The 23,316-nt window shown below is 42.2% G+C and overlaps 1 non-coding gene across 1 annotated transcript; it reads right to left on the bottom strand.

The window, feature by feature from the left end:
* Positions 1-10,399: 10,399 nt before the first annotated feature.
* LOC106601757 (uncharacterized) lies at positions 10,400-22,444 on the bottom strand. Its single transcript, XR_014391699.1, has 4 exons — positions 22,238-22,444; positions 22,015-22,061; positions 15,883-15,939; positions 10,400-15,771 (listed from the first exon to the last, which is right to left on the bottom strand). It is a non-coding gene; the product is annotated as an uncharacterized LOC106601757 (transcript).
* Between the last annotated feature and the right edge of the window lie 872 nt (positions 22,445-23,316).

The raw sequence follows: 23,316 nt of genomic DNA, 5'->3' as shown, positions 1-23,316 counted from the left end.
ACATCTAATAAAAGCAATCACATTCAATTACATAGAGATCCGCAATCAATGCAATTGTGCAATTACAGTAAATGAATGTAGGACATAAGAACACTGTCACACTTCTGTGCCGAATGATGAAATGAAGAGTTGTGCTGTTAATAATGCACCACAACGATTGGTCACACATCTACTGCATGCCTCATATTGAGGAAACTATTTGACTACTATTGAATACACTTGAGTTTGCAACAACAGGGTAAAATATCCAGCTATGCTTCTATGACGAGATGCTATCTTATGTGTTGTTAATGTCGTGGATACACCTTGGCTTCATGCCGTTTTGTTCTTCAGAGAAGGAATGGGACATCTAGTTGATGTTGACCACTGAAGTTATGTTGATAAACCAGAGTTCATTTCAGTAGACTTTATACAATGGACACTGTCCATCAGAGTTCTAAGTGTTAGAAGTGTCGTGTCTTTGGGGGTACCATTAAACGGAAGATATGTTTATCAATTAGCTCCCTGTAATTATTATCACGCGATTAAACTGATTAATCGTTTAATTGTAATTAACTAGGAGATCGGGGCACCAAGGAGAATATTCAGATTACAAAGCTATAATTTTCCTAATATAACTTTCCTGTACTATAATATTCTATTCTATTATAGTATAGGTCGATTATCTTCTAAGTTTAAATGGTGTATTTAACTCTAGTCCAGTCTCATTCCAAAACGTCGTAAATTGTTGTATCTGCACGAACCCAGTCTTTACTAAAATCATCCATACATCAATTGTCTTAAAATCATTTATTTACTACACTAAGTAATTAACAGAAAAACATACAAACAGTAATTATTGTCACAAAGGATTGGTATCGGAATGTGCCCTACTGGCTAAACAGGCTGGTCGGCCTGTTGAACAATGGGTCATAAATGGTCAGCTGAGAAGTTTACACAGAGTTCATTAACAATTGACAATTGAAGGCTCACTCATTCGGGAACAATTGCAATCAATATATATATTTACACTCAATGTGTCGTTCTGATTCTTGTTGGAGAGTAGTTCTGTTGGGGAGTTTTGTCCGCGTTCTCTCTCTCTCTCTCTCTCTCTCTCTCGGTTAGAATGGATCTTTCAGAGCGACATTCATTAATGTCGTCATCGAATGGTTGCTTCGTTGGTCTTCGCGTTCAATGATATAATTTACTTAGCTGCAGACTAATAATTAATATCAAAAACTTGTTCTTATTCTGTCAGTATCGATAGTCTAAAAGTTAACCACGTGGTATGGTTCACTTTCAGTAGAGGAATTAGATGGTAGAACCTATGTGGCCACTGAGTATAGGCCTGGTCTGGAGAAATGTAAATCAGGGAGTGTTTTATAGTGCCCATCGAACAGGCTGGTCAAATGACGCCTGGTCCTGTATGTGTCCCTGGGGCGTGCCTATGACTGAGTTAGAATTGTATTTCTGTAACCAAATCTATCACATTACATCAGTACATAGCATCTCAATGTCTTACAAAAGCTTTATCCTTATTAATACATTCCATACACCCATATGAGGCAAGTCTTAAACTGAGTCTATTATATAAACAGTTTTATGGTAATATGGCTATATTGTCTCTTCTGAGTATCACAAAATGGTGCCAAGCGGATCAGTTCGTAGCTGGATTCTTCACCAATCTTCCATACCTTCTCCAGAACACAAAATGTCGCTTGGCTCTCCAATTCTATGAGTTGGAAGAATTTCCTGTGTCTCTCGATGGGCCATGTGGCCAGAGACTCTCCTGGAATTTTAACGACCCTTTACACACAGGGTGGATTGTGTGCAAAAGGGAGGGGTCAAGTGTCCTCCCTGTACCAAAAGAGGCCAACATCATGACATACCCCCCCTGGTGGTTTGGATCTTGTTTATCCTGCAAGTTACAAATCAACATAAAATCATGACCACGTGATGTCCCATTGGTAGATCATCGTTACAGTCCTCTCTGGTGGTTGAACTTGGTAGGCTCTCTGAAAACGGAGCCGTCCACCACAAGGATGGGCAGTTGATGTCCGGTTGGTGATCGCCGTTGCGGTCTCCTCAATTGGTGTACCTTGGTAGGTTCCCTGGAAGCTGTAAAGTACCCCAGGAAGGGCCAGGGGATGTCCTGGTTGGTGATCGCCGTTGCGGTCCCCCCCTCTGGTGGTTTACCTTGGTAGTCTCTCTGACAGCGGGCATGCCGCCACAAGGATAGGCTGTGGGTGTCCGGATTTTGGGTCGCCGTTCCGGACCCGTCGTCCAGACTGGAAGATCTGGGCAGTAACTTAGGCAGATGTTAACAACGCACACACACTCATGAAATATATATAATTACATTCATTCCCCAATGAGCGGCGTTGTGTCACTAAGTGATGGTTGTATGGGGACTTTGTTTATTGCTCTATCACTTCCTAAGTGTCAAAGGAACTGAACCGAAAAGGAATGAAAGCATAGACAAAACAAAAATATACAAAATATAGTTCACACAAAAAAATCATCTAATTGGACTGTATTCTATATACGTCCAATGTTCTGGCAAAATGATTATCATGGCATTGTCTCTAATGCCATATCTAGGGTTTTCCTACTTGGCGTGTTGCTTAGGCGCTATCCTAAGTTGATAACTATATGATAAGTCTACAGCTGTAATGCACCAGTTTTGGGCAGTCTACAGGTATGACCTACAGACTTCTGGGAAGAAAACTGGTGAGTGCTGTAGAGTCAAAGGCCTAGAAGTAAATGTTCAACTTTACTAAGGCTGGTATATTGCTTGGGCCCTTAAGTGGTCCTAGCATAAATCCTAATTGGATGTTCCGTTGTGCATGTGCGCTTATGCTTATGTCTATTTCATAGCTATGTTATCCACGGAGGAGCTAACCTCACGACGGAAGTACTCTTTAAGTATTGGACCAGTCATACGTGGTGTGATCATGGTTCATGACTTCTAATAATTTTACTCCTGAATGGAGGGTCCTATTTATTAGTGACATGTGTGTTAACCATTGGAAGAGTGCACTGGAGATTCCCCTCCACGTGTTGCACTCTGAGTGACTCCTATGTCGCTATTATCAATAGCAATTTAACTTGTGAGGTTACTAATCCTCTTACTGAGTGTTGCTGGACTGACTGCGTATTGGTACTGGTATTCAAGGGGTCCAGTTGTCCTACCGATTTATTCTGAAATATTATCTACCGGAACACATGATTGGAGCATTTTACTAGTTGTATTGTAGTTGAACCTACACATGGCAATGAATGATTATTGATGCCATTAGTTTTGGAGGTGGACAAGTCCACTGGACTTCCTTTACGACCAGTGTGGTACACCTCAGTACTATCTTAGATGTCTTCTAATATTATCCCCGTCTAGGGGCCTGTCTGCTCCTCACTGTTCTCATAGGAGAGTTTACAACTAGATTTGATTTATGCTCTGGCGGCCTCGTACGGTGTTGTCTGTAGTCTTGACCCCCCCACCGGCCTCGATGAGGCTCATCATGGGTCTGGGCTACTATTCCCCCCCTTTGTGCCTCGGGACCCCCCCACCAGCGGGTGGTGTTGGTGTCCGATGCGCAAATGAAAAGGTCGGACCCTATGTACGAGTTGTCAGCGGCCGCGTTTTTATGAGAGTGGCTGTAACCTTTCAACCAAATCTCCTGGTGTTTGTGCTTCAAAACGCTCCGTGGCTGTCGAGGCATGTCAGTCACCACCGCGTCCGCGTGTGGCAACCTCTTCATTACCTGTGAACTGAGACGAGGATATCGGTCTGTGATATCGCAAAGTGTTTCACAAGTGGGAGTCATCGGGTCAGTTGCTGGACTGACGCCATTAGTGTCATTGTAAGGGGTGACAGTCCCCAACAAAGCGGAAGGTGTATCATCGGAAGCAGAGTATACTCTGCGCATCAATGTTTTTCTTGCTGGGACGGCCGCAGTGCTTGCGGAAGTGTCCAAAGGGAAAGAAAAGTTCATCTCAACTACCGTATTACAAGACTGCAAGGAGGAGGGAAGTTGCTTATTCACAGAGACAGCTGGCTCGAAATCATGAAAAGAATGGTCAATCAGGTTGGCTGATGGAATGTGTCGAGATATCGTACTATCTCCGTGGATCGGATTTTGTACCAAGAGGTTTCTAAACGTCTTTTTCTCAAGGGGTGCTTTCGACAGATACCCCTCGTGAAGGACTGTGTTGCAGCTAGCGTTAGGGGGAGACGGTGTGGTCAGTGGAGAAGGCACTGTGGCCTGTGACCATACCTGGTTGGTTTTCCAATCCATCAATGGGAGTAACCGATCCATCAAGTCTGCTCCAAGTAGCAGGGTTACAGTTTCGAGGCTGGTAACATACACAGGGTGAACGAGCGATACGTCCTGGAAGTGTAGTTTCAGCATGACTCTCAATGTGAGAGGCGAGGTAGTCTGAGTGACCCCTCGAAGTTTAGTGTCGCATCGTTCCACTTTTAACCAACGTTTAGTTGGCTTCAAAGCCCTTTTGAGATCATCAAACAATGTTTGAGAGATGAGTGATATTGTCGCACCCGAATCAATTAGCGCATGACAAGCTAAGCAGTCCTCCAGGACTGTTTCCAGGTATGGCCATTTAGATTCGTGGTTAGTGGACATATTCCCCACAAAGTGGAGTGGTCGTTCGCAACGACGTGATGTGCCATGTCTGTTCAAGATGGAAGCAGATTGACTTTTCTGATTTTGAGTGGGCTTGGCTTTAACGAAGCGTTTGACCTTTTTCTTCGCAACTTTTGTATCAGAGTCTATAGACAGAGCCCGGGGGCTTGTTTCTTGATCAAGCGGGCCCTGGATAGGGTCTTGAATGAGAGCGGGAGAAATTTGAACTTTAACGTCCATGCTATGGGTGTTAATTCCTGCGGACCTGGTGTCCGGTAATTCCCCGTCTAGTCCTTGTGACTTATCTTTTACCCTTTTCTCAAATTGTTCTCGCTTAAGTTCTTCCCGTAGTGGGACTTCTGGAGAACATTGGTCTACGTTTTGATCGTCCTTCAACCCTTTGTTACCCTTGTGCTCTGACACTTTTTGTGGGTTGGGTGCAGGAACGTGGCGAACGGGTCGATTGTAGCGGTAGTCATGTTGATGGCTACGTACTTTACAGTTATTTCGACCGTGGAGGTTATTGGAATCATGGTTTCGTGGTAGAAACTGTTGTTGTGCGTCATCTCTAGACGCTCCAATACCTGATAATGCACCCTCTAACTGGAGTGAGTGCTCCTGGTTAAACTTCAAAACTGAGTGGTCAGAGCTCTTAGCGTTGTGAACTTTTGATGCCTCAAAAGCTGTGCTTGCAAGCTCTCTGAGTTGTAAGATAGGCAAGCCAACGTGGGCTGCAGGGCCCAAGTAGGTAATGAAGGTGGGATACATGTTCGACAGAAACATTTGTTTGAATGGTAACAGCTCTTCCATTCCTGTTTCTGTGAGTAGGCCAAAGTAAGCTGAACGAAGCCTATGATAGAAAGCTTGTGGGTGTTCGTTCCGAGCTTGTTTGACGGTGTTAGCCAGTGAGCTATCGTGTTTGCGAGTCGCAGAACAACTGAATTCTAATTTCAAAGCTGTGGCAAGTTTAGCATAGTCATTTAGCACGTGTTGCTGTTGTAGACGAATGAACCTCGTCACGTGTCTATTCGACGTTCGCTTCAACAGGTAAACCCTGTCAGAACCCGTAGCGTAGCCACCCAACGCGTCCTCTTCAGCTAGGAACGTCTCAGTATCGTTTGGCTGACCTGGAACGGGGTCAAAGGTGGGGAAATTCTTGACGAGTTTGTCAAGGTATTCTGCGCCAAGCGGGCGGAGAGGGTTGGCTTCATCCTGTGGAGAAATTGGGGCCGAAAGGCCAAGAGAAGAAGCCAAGCCTTGTTGTTGTTGGCCAAGAGGCGCCATATTACTCAGTGCCAAAGGGCCAAGAGGAGAAGACTGAGGGACACATGAGGGAGGCAAGGTCTGAAACCTATTGTCTTCACTCCTGTGAGTACAGGGCTCCGGTTGCTTGGATGGGAAGTCACGCTGTAGAGCGTGACCATTCTGGATTTCCTCCAGATGGTACCTAAGGGTGGAATTCTGCTGCATTGCAGAGTCCACTTGAGCGCTTAGAGTACTGATTTTGGACACGTGAGTGTCACACCTGCTCCTTTCGGTCTCAAACTTATCTGTCATGGTTTGCAGATAGAGGTCTTGAGTACGGAGCGAGAGATTCAGTGATGAGATTTCCTCTGCTTGCTTAGAAATCAATATTTCCAACCTCATCACCTGAGTTCTCTCATCATTCATTTGGTCAGCGACTTCAATAAGTTCTGCTGATTTATCATCCAACTTTGTCATTGTGTTCATTAACTGATCGTCTTTGGTCTGCAGCGCTTTGAGGAGCACTGTGTTATTTTGAGTAACATTCAACAAAACACCATGCATGTTGTCAAGTTGAGCGCTCCTGTTTGTAGATAACTCTTCAGATTTATCTAGTTTGGCGTGGACATCATCGTATTTAGTTTTGGCTAAATCGAGTTGTTCCTGTAGCATATGATTTTGTTCCTGTAGAAAACGATTTTGTTGAAGAGCTTGTCCTTGTTCATCGTCGTACGTTTTTGCAATTACATTTAATTGTTCAGTTTTCGAACGCAGTTCCATAGCTAGCAGAATTTTTCCCTTTTCTGCATTTGTGATTGGTTTCCCGGTTCTCTCCACCTGTCCCTTTATGTCTACCGTTACCTGCTCGTGCTTCAGCTGTGCACTGCGGTATTGGACAGATGGCAATCTCGGATGGCAAGACATCAGAGCTAGACTGGAGAGAACCTTTACGAGGCCTGCGCCCGATGGTTGATTTTGGAAAACATTGTTGTCTGCTTTTCCACTAATGGCATAATTAGGGTTGTTATCGCTGCTGAGGTCAGAGATCAATCCATTTACGGGTGGAGGTTCACTAATTAGCGGGCGAGTGGGGACCACCCCCTCTGATAGCCTGCACATTATTAGAACATTTGAAAGGAAAAAATGTTTTTCCTACTTTTCCAAAATTTTGGAATGTGGGGAGCTGCAAAGACGATTTTAATCTATTTATAGACTTTAATGAACCATCAGTACTGTACAGTACTGTGGAAGTTGGACGTGAATGAATTTGCAAAAGCAAATTGAATTAATCAATGCCAATGATTAGTCCTACCTGGGTAGGCTATCTGGGTATTAAACTTGAATTACCTGAGAGGTTGCTTCATCCCGGTTAATATGCAAAGTTTAAGTTGTCTCATTTAATTGGAAGAACCTAGAAAGGTATGTTCGACAATTTAACTAAATAAATTGAATGAGACGATAATCCATACAATCTCCATTGATTGGATATCATAAGTGTAAACCGTAGGTTCAAATGTTGGGACCCTTCACCACTAGGGTACGCACCTCCCTGGGGCTGAGCGTCAGTAAAGGGGTTTTACTGACTGTGCCTTGCTAAAGCAGATTTTACTGATTAATCTATTTATGATATATCAAACCTGTATAGGCTATCTGGGAATTAACTTTCAATTAACCTGAGAGCATTGCTTCATCTAAGTTAAGTTTGGAAAAAGTTAATCATGTCTCATTGTAGACGCCCAATCAATTTTGGATATTATTTGAAAGATCCACTTGAAAAGGTAAATCTGGCAATTTCACTTGTTAGTTAAATTGAATGAGACGCCATATCCAGTCAATTGTGATTGTCTGGATATGTTACCGTGCTCCACGTTTGAATTTCCCCTAGAGATGTACTGGCAATTCTTCACCACCAGGGTGCAGAATGCTGAAATTAAAACGGAAGTACAAAGGTCGGACTTCCGTCGCGCTAGCGGAGAAATTTTAAACGTGTTACGGTGGAGGGTAAAATGTTCCCTCTCTGTTAGCTTACCTGTAATGCTATTGCTACTTGGTTCAGGAGTATCCTTCCAAGCACCAAAATAGGAAAGGGTGGGTTTTCTAGTGACGTCTCACCTTAACCCCATTCAGCATATTCTGCTAGCGTTTATGCTGACCGGAGCGACACGGTACTTAAATATCGATGCGCATACGGTCTGCCCACACTTTCTTAGTGCGGTAGGCAAATTATTCGGCTCGGTTTACCGGACAGTTAACTTCTAATCTTACTGACAGAAATAGTACCGTTTGGCCTAACGGACTAAATCTGGAATTCAATCCTCACTGCTATCCACATAAGACCTGAGCTACTCTAAATAGCTTCTCTCAATGGAAAATGCACAATCACTTTGTTTACATAGCAGGCTGTTTGTACAATTCTGTTTGCACAATTGATATATAGAATTTCACAGCAAAGTCCAATTCTATCTTAGATTCCTCACACGGGGGCTCCAAATGTATTATCAAATTGAACCAACGTGCGTTTTAGTTTGAGTCCTCACACGGGGGCACCAAATGTCGTGTCTTTGGGGGTACCATTAAACGGAAGATATGTTTATCAATTAGCTCCCTGTAATTATTATCACGCGATTAAACTGATTAATCGTTTAATTGTAATTAACTAGGAGATCGGGGCACCAAGGAGAATATTCAGATTACAAAGCTATAATTTTCCTAATATAACTTTCCTGTACTATAATATTCTATTCTATTATAGTATAGGTCGATTATCTTCTAAGTTTAAATGGTGTATTTACCTCTAGTCCAGTCTCATTCCAAAACGTCGTAAATTGTTGTATCTGCACGAACCCAGTCTTTACTAAAATCATCCATACATCAATTGTCTTAAAATCATTTATTTACTACACTAAGTAATTAACAGAAAAACATACAAACAGTAATTATTGTCACAAAGGATTGGTATCGGAATGTGCCCTACTGGCTAAACAGGCTGGTCGGCCTGTTGAACAATGGGTCATAAATGGTCAGCTGAGAAGTTTACACAGAGTTCATTAACAATTGACAATTGAAGGCTCACTCATTCGGGAACAATTGCAATCAATATATATATTTACGCTCAGTGTGTCGTTCTGATTCTTGTTGGAGAGTAGTTCTGTTGGGGAGTTTTGTCCGCGTTCTCTCTCTCTCTCGGTTAGAATGGATCTTTCAGAGCGACATTCATTAATGTCGTCATCGAATGGTTGCTTCGTTGGTCTTCGCGTTCAATGATATAATTTACTTAGCTGCAGACTAATAATTAATATCAAAAACTTGTTCTTATTCTGTCAGTATCGATAGTCTAAAAGTTAACCACGTGGTATGGTTCACTTTCAGTAGAGGAATTAGATGGTAGAACCTATGTGGCCACGGAGTGTAGGCCTGGTCTGGAGAAATGTAAATCAGGGAGTGTTTTATAGTGCCCATCGAACAGGCTGGTCAAATGACGCCTGGTCCTGTATGTGTCCCTGGGGCGTGCCTATGACTGAGTTAGATTTGGTTACAGAAATACAATTCTATCACATTACATCAGTACATAGCATCTCAATGTCTTACAAAAGCTTTATCCTTATTAATACATTCCATACACCCATATGAGGCAAGTCTTAAACTGAGTCTATTATATAAACAGTTTTATGGTAATATGGCTATATTGTCTCTTCTGAGTATCACAAAATGGTGCCAAGCGGATCAGTTCGTAGCTGGATTCTTCACCAATCTTCCATACCTTCTCCAGAACACAAAATGTTGCTTGGCTCTTCAATTCTATGAGTTGGAAAAATTTCCTGTGTCTCTCGATGGGCCATGTGGCCAGAGACTCTCCTGGAATTTTAACGACCCTTTACACACAGGGTGGATTGTGTGCAAAAGGGAGGGGTCAACTGTCCTCCCTGTACCAAAAGAGGCCAACGTCATGACAGAAGCATAGCACTTAGGCCTACATAACTGCTTGTGGGTAGTTTGAACTCAACTGTTTTTATTATGTGGTTCTATGGATTCATTGGACTACCATTAAAATGTTGATTTTGTATTTTTTTCTACGTGTGAATTTCATGTTACTATTTTAGCATTGTTCACACATTTGCTAAAAGAAACAGTCACACAACCATTCAAAACAAACAAAAAGTTAAGGCAACTTTGTTAGGCGTAACTCAATTTTTGAACTAGTCATTCTTCATACAAAAAGACAATATTACATAAAATGTATGTGAAAATCCTATAGAAGGGGCCATTTCACTGGGAAAACTATCAATAAAATGAGAGAAGTACAAAGTAGTTTGGTTATCAAATACCACATGTTGGGCACAACACATATCATATTACACAGGCTTCCTGCATAAGATTTAATATAAAAAAAATATATACAGTATTATTCAAGAATGAAACTGTTACGTGAATTAAGTTATCAATGTTCTTAAACCAAACTTCAATTAAACTACTCAGTCTACCCCACCAGAGGGTGTAAGATTCTGGTTGAATGAAGCAGACAGATAGCCAGCCTACAAGGTTCAAAACGTTTATTTATGAGAGCTCTCAAATTCATACAATGTACAAAGCCTTTTATATTAACACACACACACACACACACACACCGAGAGAGAACTCCACCCAGCTTTAGGCGGCTGTATTTTTCCACAGTACCTAGAGCACCTGTCTCCTTATCTTTTGCCAGCCTAGCTGTTCCCAGGCCGTTGTTTCTCTCCCTAACTTAAGGAGGCCTCTTCTCCTGTTCCTTTCCCAAGGTCGTCTTATCAACTCTGCCCTGCTCATATTTTGAAGTGGTTACAGTGTCTTACTCACACACAGTACTGGAATATAGTTTTTAACCCATTATTATAGCCTTATTTCGAATACATTTCAACAGGTTAAAAGGTTTGAGTGAAATCATTTAGTCAAACCTTTAATTATATAATTTCCATTTCAGAAACAAAAACAGATCATGGCTGCATAACTTGACAACACATTCCTTAATATTTTCAGTCCACATAATGGTTGAAAACTTGCAACAAAACATTCAAACAGAAATAACTTTACACTTACGGTATGCAAAATATCCATACAATTACCTTGTTAAAAAAAAAATGTACAGGCAGAATTTAATTCGGTCTTTTGACACTAAACTGAATTTTGTACACACACTCTGTCTTCCTCTGACAATGCGCTCTAAAACATGCTCATTCATTGGTATGTTGGTCCAAAATGTTCCGGAAATATTCCATAAGACTCCTTTTCTGGCAGGATTTGTCTAGGTGGCGACCCTACTTTTTCACAGTGACGTTGTACGCAACAGGTCCTCTAAATGTGAAGCCCAAGTAGAATGTGATGTTTTCATTGCCATAGGGAACGGAGGCTGCTTTCAGATGAGGAATAGTGAACTTTTTCTCTTTTGGGCCCTCAAGGTACACTATCCCATCTTCTGTCCACCCAGACACAGTCCTGAGCAGTTTTGCCATCTCTGGCATTTTCCACACCTCCCCACTGAACCACTTCATTCTCTTTTCTGAGATGGAGAGGACCTTAGTAATCATTTCAACCTTGCTTTTGTGAACAATCTTGTCCCACCCACTTCCATTACTTAGGAAAAAGTGGGTGTAAATCCTTTTCTTCCTTTGTGGTATATCCTTCATTTTGGTCCAGTAGCTCCTTTTGAGGTACTCAACAGCTGATAGAACAATGTTGTATTTGGTCTCTTTTTCAGGGTCTGTGTCATGATCTTCTGGCCAGAAGAGCAAGATGAGCAGGAACAGAGCACTGGACAGGCACTTCCGTTTCTCTGTTGGGAACTGCTGACTGAGTTTCTGAAGGTCTTTCAGAGCAGCCAACTTTGGAGATTGGGTTGTAAGGCAACTCAGAGCAATATGAGCTGCTATGTAATTGACGAGATCCATTTGATCCAGCCTGGCCATCAGAGGGTTGCTGGGGTAGAGAGATATGATATTCTCTAGGACTTTGACTTGGTCTCTTTCTTTCTGGTCAGTCAGAAGGGAGAAGATTGAAGTTATATTCCCCCCACCAAGCCGGTAAATGATCATGCGTTTCATGAAAGGAGTTAAACTGCCAGGGTTCGACTGGCACAGCTTTGGGGCAATGCTGAGAGAGGCATCACTGAAATATTTACCATACTCAGAGGATTTTCTCACCAACCATGTCATTGGATGGCTTATTTTCATCTCAGAGCTTTCAATTGTTTCCTCCTCATCTGCACTGATGTCTGTCTGGAAGTAACTCAGGTCTTCTGAGATCCACTCCAGGGCTTCATGCAGTGTCATTTGAAGGCCTTTCAAATTGCTGTGAAAATTCTCCCAGGGCTTCTTCACTGCCTCAGGAATGTAATCAGTGAGAAGGTACTTCATACATTCTGAATGGCCATACGTTTTGCTTGAGAAAACACGCAATGAGAATACGAGCTTCAACAGACTGCAGCCAACTTCAACTGCAGCAAAAAAGCCACTGTTGTTCATGGTTTCAAGGTCCGAGATAGCAGATTTCTCACATTCTCTGAAACACTCCATTGCTTTCAGCGCAGTTTCAACAGCGTCTGCTGTATTTTCTGCCGTTTTTGGTACTTTCTCAATTGCTTTACACTTGGCGTTGAACCATCTTCTGTATACCTGGCCTTTCGTGTCAAGAATGTAAGAGTTGTTAGGCATTTGTTTTGCTGCTATCTCTGCCCAATCCTTTGCCTCTTCAAACTTCTCATGGGAGTAATTCAGGCGAGCAAGTTGCTGAGCAAAGAATGCATCTTTGTTGAAGCGTTTGTATGCCTCCTTGAGGAGCTCGATTGCCTTGTCAGGGGTTTCCTTTTCACTCACATGTTCAATGAGAGGAGAGAAAAAGCTGTTTGATTCATCACCTTTACTTACTCTGCAACGTCTCATGAACAGGGCTCGCAAAAACTTACCATAATCTTCTTTTCCAAATCTGTGCTCAAAAAGCACATCCTCATGGAGAAGATCCATGGCCAACCCACTTTGCTGCTTTTGGTCACCAAGGAGCTGCTGAAGGATTTCCTTTGCAACAAGTGGATGAATGATTCGAACTGATTTAATGTGCGTCTTGTCATCTCTCAGATGTATAAAGACAAGTTTCGCCTGCTCACTCAGTGATCTCTCAAAAGCATGCTGGCGGAATCGATCCATATGAATGGTGAATGCTAGCAGAGCTTCGCAATGGGACTGGGAAATGAATGAGTCCTGAACATAAGTGTTGAGCAATGCCACATACCGAATGAGCCGAGTGACAACTGCTTCATGATCAATGTCTTGGAGCAAATGTTTCACAAATTGCGCAACATACTCAACAATCTTCTGGTGTTCAAATTCTTCACTCATCAAGACGAATGTCAAAATGAATTCTGGCTGGTACTGTTCTTCAAGCTTCTGCCGTTTCCCAGCAAACTGTCTCTTCTCTTCTTTTGATAGTTTGTGAGTGACAGCTACATTCTGCAATGGTGAGTCTTTGCACATCTTCTCTGGGTTATGTGATCGTCTGCAGCTCAACAGAATGAAGCACGGTGTTCCTTGTTTGATTTTCTTAGTGTTGATGGCAAACTCTAATTCATTCCTCAGCTCATCTAGGTATTCTTTGTCACAGTCCTCAATCAGCAGGAGCACTGGGAGACATTTCTCAGAATCTTTTTCCTCATACTCTCGGAGTTGAACAGCATGTTCAGATACATTGGCTGCGGAGTAAGATGGCTTCACAACAGCACATCTTAGGTCGGTCCTCTTGTTCCATAACACTTGCCTTCCCACTGTGCTTCCACCGCTTCCTGGGTGATGGTAGATGTTGATACTGTTCACAGGTCTGTCTACACCCCATTTCATAGTGTCAGTGAGAAGTTCGGAGACATCCCTGTATGCATCCCTTTTAATCACTTCTCCAACAAACTTCTTCTCTGCAAGCCAGAAATTCAACCAGGTCACTCTTCCCCCGTGGTAAAACTGTCTTTCAATGTTTTCTTTTTCTGCTTTGATGTAATCATCGCTTGTTTCATCACAATGATTGACACTCAGAATTTCCAAGGAATACATCCTTTCCTCGTCACGAGTTTCAAGAAGGCACTGTCCTTTCAGGTAGATAGGCAAGTGTTTGGTGTCTCGAGATGTTACAGGTTGGATTCGCTGCAGTGTCGCATCAACATGGCTCATTTTCATCCCAACAACACTGGAACGGTTCACAGTTTCTGTTCCACATGAACCCTCTGCAAAACTTTGCCATTTCTGATAGTTATCCTCAGATTCTGAGATGCAAACGATGTCTTCATGACCTTCCATATCTGTGAAGAACTCATAGAAGGTGTGCAAAAGTGGTTTCTCAACTGGGGATGTGAGAAGGAAGACCACCAGGAATGCTCCTTTTGGCAAGATCTGTTTGCAGATCAATGAAACAGATTCCCTCAGGAGTGTAATTTTTGTTTTGATCCATGTCATCTCATCACAGGGGTTTTCATTCCCTTTGTAATCGCTTCGTCCATTGCAAAATATCCAGCTGGTTTGCTCAAACAAATGCAAATGGCTCACAAATTCGCCAATGCTCATACCACTTGGTATTTTGTAGTTCTGCATGAAATGCGTATTTGCAGCATGGTGCTCAATATATTTACTGCACAGTCCTGACAGCTTGGAATCTGTGTCAAAGTCGAACACACAGAAAATGTTCATGTTGAGCAAGAAGTCAATGCTGCTCAAATCATCTGGTTTGAACTTGTTAGTGACAAGAATGTACCATTTCTCCTTTTCAATGAATTTCTTGCCACTGGTTATCAGCATGGTGAGTTTCCTTCCAAGGTCTTGGCAGATGTCCGGGGTGTTAACATATCGACAATGCTCAGCCTCTTCTCTTTGGGCATCTCTGTCTCTGACTCGCTGGTAGAAGTTATTCTGATCACTCACTGGCTCGGTTTTTGATCCTACCCTGCGATAGATTGTTTCCTTTTCATGCTCAATCTTGTTAGAGGACTCTTTGAAGTTTGGCAGGCGAACAGAGTACACTCGGTTCTTAACAATGCTTATGGTGGGAACAATATCAACCTCCACCACGTATCTTTTTTCTGTGCTATACATGTCCATGACCTCTATAAACCGAGGTGGGCGTATGCACTGTCGCACATGCTCGCTGTCAGAGCGAGAGAAACTCCTCTCAATGTGATCCAACGCGTCAACATATACATCTTTCTCAGAAACTGGAACACCGACTATCTCACCATGCACATAGCCTGTATCATCCCTACTGTCCATCACACCAAAGTGTATTGTGCCATTTGATCTGATATTCATGCAGCCACTACCGAATTTGAGAACCTCTTTAGCAAATTTTGCCTGTAGTCTTGTGCGGTCCAATTTGGCAGCATTGTCAAGTGACTTGTATTCATGACAGGGAGATATCAGATCAAATACACCAGATTCAGGTTGCAGAACACTATGTTTGACATATGTGAAATCAATGCCTTCTTTGCCAAATGGCCGTGGCTTGCAGTCTCTCTTTGTGGTTAACACATTGTCCTCAACAGATTGTCCTTGATGAGTTTGTTTCTCTTCCTCTGAAAGACCTTGATCTGTCTGGGGAGCTGATCCCTGCTTCTTTTTACTTCCCTTTTCACTATTGTTGCTACTTTGAGTCTTTTCCTTGCCCTGAGTTCTCTGTTTGGTGTCTACAAGCTCATTTCTCTTTCTGATGATCAACAGAGCTGGTCCTGATTTCATTCCAATCTCTTTTCTCAGATAGTCCTCAGTCAGTACAAGGAGAATGCTCCCATCTACCTCTTCCTCATAAAGTTTCTTGATGTATTGCTCCTTCACTCCAATAGTTCTTAACCAGGAGCTCACGTTGGAGTCAGTCCATTTTTCAACAGGCAGTTCATCAGGTTCCTCTGCTGTAGAATAAGAAAATAGAAACATCAAATAACAGTGATTTATTACCTATATTAAGTATTAGTAGAATATAAAACCATCATTAAACCAATATCTCCAAAACAGTTTCTTACCCATTATTGCACTTCAGTCTACGAGCTCACTGCTGAGTAGAGTCTTGCATAATTAGTCTGAGGAAAATAGTAACTATTAATCAATCAACCACAATCTAAAATAGCACTGCTTGTTTTCTACTGTGTGTTGCTCAGTGAAACATATTTGAAATTAACAAACTACAAAAAGAAGTACATAATTTAGTAGGCTGTGAAAATTAAAAAAATTAAAAAATAAAAGTCTTCTTTCTTGGTAGCCCAGTAAGCAAAATGATGTTGAAAAACATCTAACATTGGAACCATGTTAATTTTCAGTTGCAAGTAAAAGTTTACAATACATATTTTAGGGACGTTGAAAAGACGACTCCTCTGGATGTTGAAATGGTGTCTGACATTGGAACCATGTTCATTTTCAATTCTAAGTGAAAGATAAAAATACGTATTTTTACGGATGTTGAAAAGACGGCTCTGCCAGACGTCGAAAATCTGTATTTCTTTTGTTGTGGTTTCATAGGGTCAAATTGTAACCGTAAACAATTTCACTGACATCTCGTGTCAATGATGAAAGTATTATGACTCAATCCCAAAAAGATTTGGTTCTGATTGAAAACAAAATATAGATTATTTATTATTGCTCTCATCTGTCACTTGCACTTATACTAGCCATTTCAAAAGCTGAAGAACTGGCAGTGATCATGTTCAAAGTTTATAGACACAACCAACCGAACACTAACTACAACAATGTTCTCAGTAATGGTTATAGAAACTGTTTATGCGTTATTACTGTGATATGTGGTTATTTATCTACATAACATTTTAAAATATACACTTGCAAATAACACTGGGTATAATTCTAATGAGGCCAAATTTGGTTGGTCCGTCGCCGTTAATGGCATCTCCATTTTCTTCACTGCACGGATCCTTTTAAGCACACACATTTCCGCACGGAAGCTTTTAAGCACAGAACACAACACGGAACACAGCTAAAGTCAATGCTTGCGCCTATACATCGCTGATGACTCTAGCCAAAATCATGTAAAAGTTATGCCCAAAATCACAGGAGCTATGGTTTTTTTCTTTCTGCCACTGCTTTTTTTTTGTTGACAAAACCTTTTGGGCCAAATTTGAGCTAATTCAAATTTTTTCAATAATCGTGATTAATCGCAATTAACTAACGCAATTAACTACTTTAATTGTTTGACAGCCCTAAAGAATAGACATTTTCAATGTCCGCAAACTACGTCTTTTAAACTTTAACTTAGAACTGAAAATTAACGTGACTGCAATGTCAGACAGAGATTACTTTTCAACATCTTTTCTCTCATTGGGGTCTGTCTAAAAATGATAGTAAGACAAAAACAGTATGCCATAGCTCTATGCATATGTTGGTGTGAATGGTGCAGATCTCTTGTAAAGAGATGCCTTTGCACAGTGCCCAAGACACCAAAACACCAGTGGAATGAGCACTCAAAATCTCTGGGGGCTGTAAACCCTTGCTAATATAAGCATATAATAGCCTCCTCCACAATCCAATGGGATAGCTGTTGATGAGAGAGGGGCCCACGTTTGCAGGGGGCGTCCAGGAAACAAAGAGTAGGTCACCCTTTTGCCATGCTCTAGTTTGTCCAAGTAGAAGCGCAACATGTGTACTGGACATAAACGATGGAGACGGCCTTCTTCTGTAGAGTAGAAGGGTGACCGGTGGAAATCAATTAGCTCCAAGGCGATACAATTGTAATTGCTGCTGATCTTAGGCATAAAGGTGGGATTGAGTAACAAAGTTACTTGGGGGAACCCCAGGGCAACTGTAGGCATGAATGGTGGACTAAAGTGCATGCAGCTCACTCACTCGCTTTGCAGAGGTAAGGGCAATCAGCAAACCTGTTTTAAAAGGAGAGATATTTAAAACTCCACGCATTCCAGCTGCTCAAAGGTTGCTGAGAAATTAATTGCATCAAGCACAATAGACAGGTCCAAAGACGGGGCTAAAGGGAAAGGGGGATACCTAGTCAGTTGTACAACTGAATGCATTCAACTGAAATGTGTCTTCTGCATTTAACCCCTCTGAATCAGAGAGGTGCGGGGGGCTGCCATAAATCGACATCCACGTCTTCGGTGCCTGGGGAGCAGTGGGTTAACTGCCTTGCTCAGGGGCAGAACGACAGATTCTTACCTTGTCAGCTCGGGGATTCGATCCAGCAACCTTTCGGTTACTGGCCCAAAGCACTAGGCTACCTGCCGGCTTGGGGATTAGACGTAAGTGACACGCTTCCTTCATGAAACACAACTGCGGGTGTTACTCTACTGTAGTTGTCAAAGCCTAGATGACAGGCCGAGAAAGCTGCTAAATGGATCTAAACAGTGAACTGTTTTGGTCACACCACTTCTCGCAAACGAGCCACTTTACAGTGAGCGTGTAGAAGGGGCTCCTGCACTCTGGGTAGTCTAGAAGACAGAGGCAAGTCGCATTCAGATTCTCCTCCTCACAAGCCATGCACGGCGCGCCATAGTTTCCTAGAGGGTGGAAAATAGGCTATAGAGACAGCGGTGATATGCTACATGAAGATGAAATAGATACATTGCTGCATTGCAAACATAAAAAAACTAGACAAAGAGAAATTCATTCACACAAGGAACCCACAGACCTGTCAGTGGCAGTGTCCCAGATAGCAATATCTAACCTGTTCCGAATAAATAACTGGGAGGTTGCGGTAGGACGATATTTGCAAATTGTATTTATTTTATGTACTTGGTGAGAAAAAGGCCTCTAGCTAGCTAGGGTTCACCTATTTGGCTAATAGCTTCGCTAGCTAGTACCACCTTAGCCGAAGACAACTGCGTGAATATTGTTGTTTCTCCGGTCTTGAGTCTCATATCACCATAGCATCGTGAGGTGTACTAAACGAGAGAAGCAAGCTGGCCAGTAGCTAGTTGGCTTTTCAGCATTGCTGTGAATTAGCCTTCACAGGCGTGACAGCATCACTACCTGAGCAGGTAGGGAACTCCAAGTTATCTAGCCATGTGTATGCCACTATGTGCAGGTAGGACTGCTAGTGTGGTTGGCTTGCTAGTTAGAAGCCTCACAGCTAATGCTAGCTTGGGTTAGCACAGTGTGAATGCCACGGCCATGAAGCTAGTAATGCATTATATAGCTAGCAACTGCGTTATGGCTAAGGTAACTAGCATATTGCTGGTCGGAGTGTGGGCTGTTCACAAACAAGTAAACGTAGGTTTTAACCAAACGAGAGAATGGCTCAGTAGGAAGCTAGAAATCTAGTCATTGCTGAGGAGAGCTTTAGTGGATGCAGTCACATCCACAAGGAAGAGAAGTGAGAATGACCAGGGCTGTGTTCAGTACGTTTTTACAATCTGGAATGTTAAATTGAACGGAAACAGCGCTTTACTGAATGACCAGTTAAAAATGGGGAGTGGTTGGGTTGTGGAACAATTTCAGCATTGCCACTGCCCGTAAAATAAACTCAGCAAAAAAAGAAACGTCCCTTTTTCAGGACCCTGTCTTTCAAAGATAATTCATAAAAATCCAAATAACTTCACAGATCTTCATTATAAAGGGTTTAAACACCGTTCCCCATGCTTGTTCAATGAACCATAAACAATTAATGAACATGCACCTGTGGAACGGTCGTTAAGACATTAACAGCTTACAGACGGTAGGCAATTAAGGTCACAGTTATGAAAACTTAGGACACTAAAGAGGCCTTTCTACTGACTCTGAAAAACACCAAAAGAAAGATGCCCAGGGTCCCTGCGTGAATGTGCCTTAGGCATGCTGCAAGGAGGCATGAGGACTGCAGATGTGGCCAGGGCAATAAATTGCAATGTCCGTACTGTGAGACGCCTAAGACGGTGCTACAAGGAGACAGGACAGACAGATGATCGTCCTCGCAGTGGCAGACGACGTGTTACAACACCTGCACAGGATCGGTACATCCAAACATCACACCTGTGGGACAGGTACAGGATGGCAACAACAACTGCCCGAGTTACACCAGGAACGCACAATCCCTCCATCAGTGCTCATACTGTCCGCAATAGGCTGAGAGAGGCTGGACTGAGGGCTTGTAGGCCTGTTGTAAGGCAGGTCCTCACCAGACATCACCGGCAACAACGTCGCCTATGGGCACAAACCCACCAGGACCGGCAAAAAGTGCTCTTCACTGACGAGTCGCGGTTTTGTCTCACCTGGGGTGATGGTCGGATTCGCGTTTATCGTCGAAGGAATTAGCGTTACACCGAGGCCTGTACTCTGGAGCGAGATCGATTTGGAGGTGGAGGGTCTGTCATGGTCTGGGGCAGTGTGTCACAGCATCATCGGACTGAGCTTGTTGTCATTGCAGGCAATCTCAACGCTGTGTGTTACAGGGAATACATCCTCCTCCCTCATGTGGTACCCTTCCTGCAGGCTCATCCTGACATGATCCTCCAGCATGACAATGCCACCAGCCATACTGCTCGTTCTGTGTGTGATTTCCTGCAAGACAGGAATGTCAGTGTTCTGCCATGGCCAGCCAAGAGCCCGGATCTCAATCCCATTGAGCATGTCTGGGACCTGTTGGATCGGAGGGTGAGGGCTAGGGCCATTCCCCACAGAAATGTCCAGGAACTTGCAGGTGCCTTAGTAGAAGAGTGGGGTAACATCTCACAGCAAGAACTGGCAAATCTGGTGCAGTCCAAAAGGAGTAGATGAACTGCAGTACTTAATGCAGCTGGTGGCCACACCAGATACTGACTGTTACTTTTGACCCCCGCTTTGTTCAGGGACACATTATTCCATTTCTGTTAGTCACGTCTGTGGAACTTGTTCAGTTTATGTCTCAGTTGTTGAATCTTGCTATGTTCATACAAATATTTACACATGTTAAGTTTGCTGAAAATAAATGCAGTTGACAGTGAGAGGACGTTACTTTTTTTGCTGAGTTCACGTCACTCATTGCTTCAAGCCACACCTCGCTACACCCACCAAACCGGAGCAAACGTACCTCAGTCTGTTCAAGAACATTCAAGAACGTTTAGGGGGAGAAACGAACGCTGCGAGTGGTGGGCAGGCGAGTGGGTTCCCTTTATAGATCCCCACAGTGGACGTGTCATAATACCCATAAAACCTAGCGGTCAAAGAGGGAAGTGGTTGAAATTATTTTTCCCCCATTCATTTTTCCCATAGGGGATTTTAGAAACACTTCAGATAAGGGCTGTGTTTTGTGTAGGCTTACCCTGGTGTGACGTTTTGATATTCGTGTAAATCTCTCTCAGACAAGGTGACTTTTAAATCAATACATTCAGCTCTATTTACTCTCAAATTCAAAATGATAATTAGCACCAAAGTAGACATCATGCAAGACTACAAATACATGCATGTCTCTCTAGCTGACACCTTTGCTAACAGGTATTGTTTTATTTTAAAACATGACCAAGACAGTTTTTAAAAATGTGGCCAATTTATGCATTACTACATTTTGCTAACATTAGATAGTTAATCCAGAGATTCTTACCTTTGCCTGTATTCAACAGTCTCATCCAGATCATAGTATTTGTAGTTCTGTAGGATAGCCACATTAGCATAAAAAAAACAATTGGAGGGGGGGGGGGGGGGGGTAAATACCAGCGAATATATTAATAAGTCACCTTGTCAGAGAGAGATTTACACAGTTATCAAAACGTCACGTCAGGGTAAGTTTACACATAACATTCTAGAATCCCCTAAGGGAAAAATTAATGGTTTAAAAACGATTGCAACCATTTCCCTGTTTGACCGCTAGGTTTTATGGGTATTATGACTCATATTGTGGTACTCTTTGGAGGAGAAGCTCACCTCATTCACAACTTCACCTGTCTCTCCAACAGATGATGTGTTTGGTTACTTTGAAAGATTGTGGACATGCCCATAGCTAGACATTTTAACGAATATTTGAAATATAACCTATTTCAAGACAACGAAGCTGCTAAAATGTTTAGTTGATTATGAAATCACAAGGGAATGCAGGCCAATGCACGGTTCCAAATAAAATGGCTCAAGCCTATTAGCTACATTTAGTATTTTTAAATGTTCAAGAAACTCTAAGTAGCTACATACATCGTTTAAATACAAAGTAAGTTTCATCTGTGGTCTCCAAGAAAAACAAATATTGGGTTTACCAATGAGCGGGCGAAGATGAACCAGACGTTGGCGGGGATGTTGTCCTCTGGAAAAAAATATACTCCAGTTATAGATTGCAGAGATAAGACTTCAATATAGTTTTTTCCCCTACAAGAGATAAACTTTCACACCAAACAGAAATATAGGGCTAAGAATGTGTTTTTCCTTTGTTGGAGAGCACTCTCGACAAGCGTAGCCTATAATTGATATAGTTCTCCTCACCTCTAAATTGTTCCATTGCCAACAGAAATATGTTTAGCTCTTAATACTCCGCACGTCGTTCATGCTTTAGAAGACTCGGTGTGATAGAAGACTACTCTTTTCAGGGGTAGATTTCTGCTGCTGTACCAGATAGGTGGCGTCGAACGCTAGAACGCTCAGTCACTCCCCTGAAAACCATGGAGCCGAACTACCTCAGATCAGAGGAACGACGTCATGAGGGGGCTTTAATCCGTAAGTTTCGTTTAGCAGAAAAGGAGAGTTATGAGGGCCAGCAAGGCGCCACTGGCAACTTGGCATGGACCCCCTCAATTAAATAACAGGCAATGAATGTATTATGTTTGCTTAGTCCCAAGAATAACTGACAAATGTAAAGTTCAAAGGCACAAATATAACGGTGATTTATTTGGCTTTTTCACTTAAAACAGCTGCATATTCGTTGGCAATGCAAAATGAGAAAATTGTGAAACAGTGTGTAGTATGCACAGTACATAACACCTTACAAAATAAATCAAATATTAAACTATTACAGTTAAACGTAATACATTCAATAACTATTCATCTGTTATTCACTGACAATGGATATGATTGAATAAAACATGTTGCATTGGATCATCGTCAAGGAATATGGGATGAGAGAATATATAAATTCCTCCATCAAAAGAATGGTCAAAAAAACTAAAGCCCATAACCCAGAATGTTAGGTGAATACTTTCTGAAATCATCCTATCATGACTTGTAGCCAAACCAGTTTTAGTTAGGCCTAGTGTGTCAGAGATCACCAAACAAGACTTTGGCTGACACCCTGCAATAAAAAAACAACCCAATATTTCTTTGTGCCCGATAAAAGTACAATAGATAAACACAAGCTTTTACCAGTGTTCAATTCAAACACCCTTTGGAATATCTCTCCTTGACTTCACAGGATGACAGGCACTGAAATAGTATAGAGACAAGCAGCATCAGCAGCAAGCAAAACTATTCCAGAGAGGTCTACCCTCACAGAGCTCACATACATACCACAGTGTTATTTAAAAAAGGTATAATGGCCACATCATATGATTATCATTGATCAAGTCATT

Source organism: Salmo salar, chromosome 03 (assembly GCF_965601325.2).
Source record: "Salmo salar chromosome 03, fSalSal1, whole genome shotgun sequence".
Lineage (NCBI taxonomy): Eukaryota > Metazoa > Chordata > Actinopteri > Salmoniformes > Salmonidae > Salmo > Salmo salar.
Note: the sequence above shows the minus strand (reverse complement) of the source record. Positions and strands in the feature narration are given on the sequence as shown.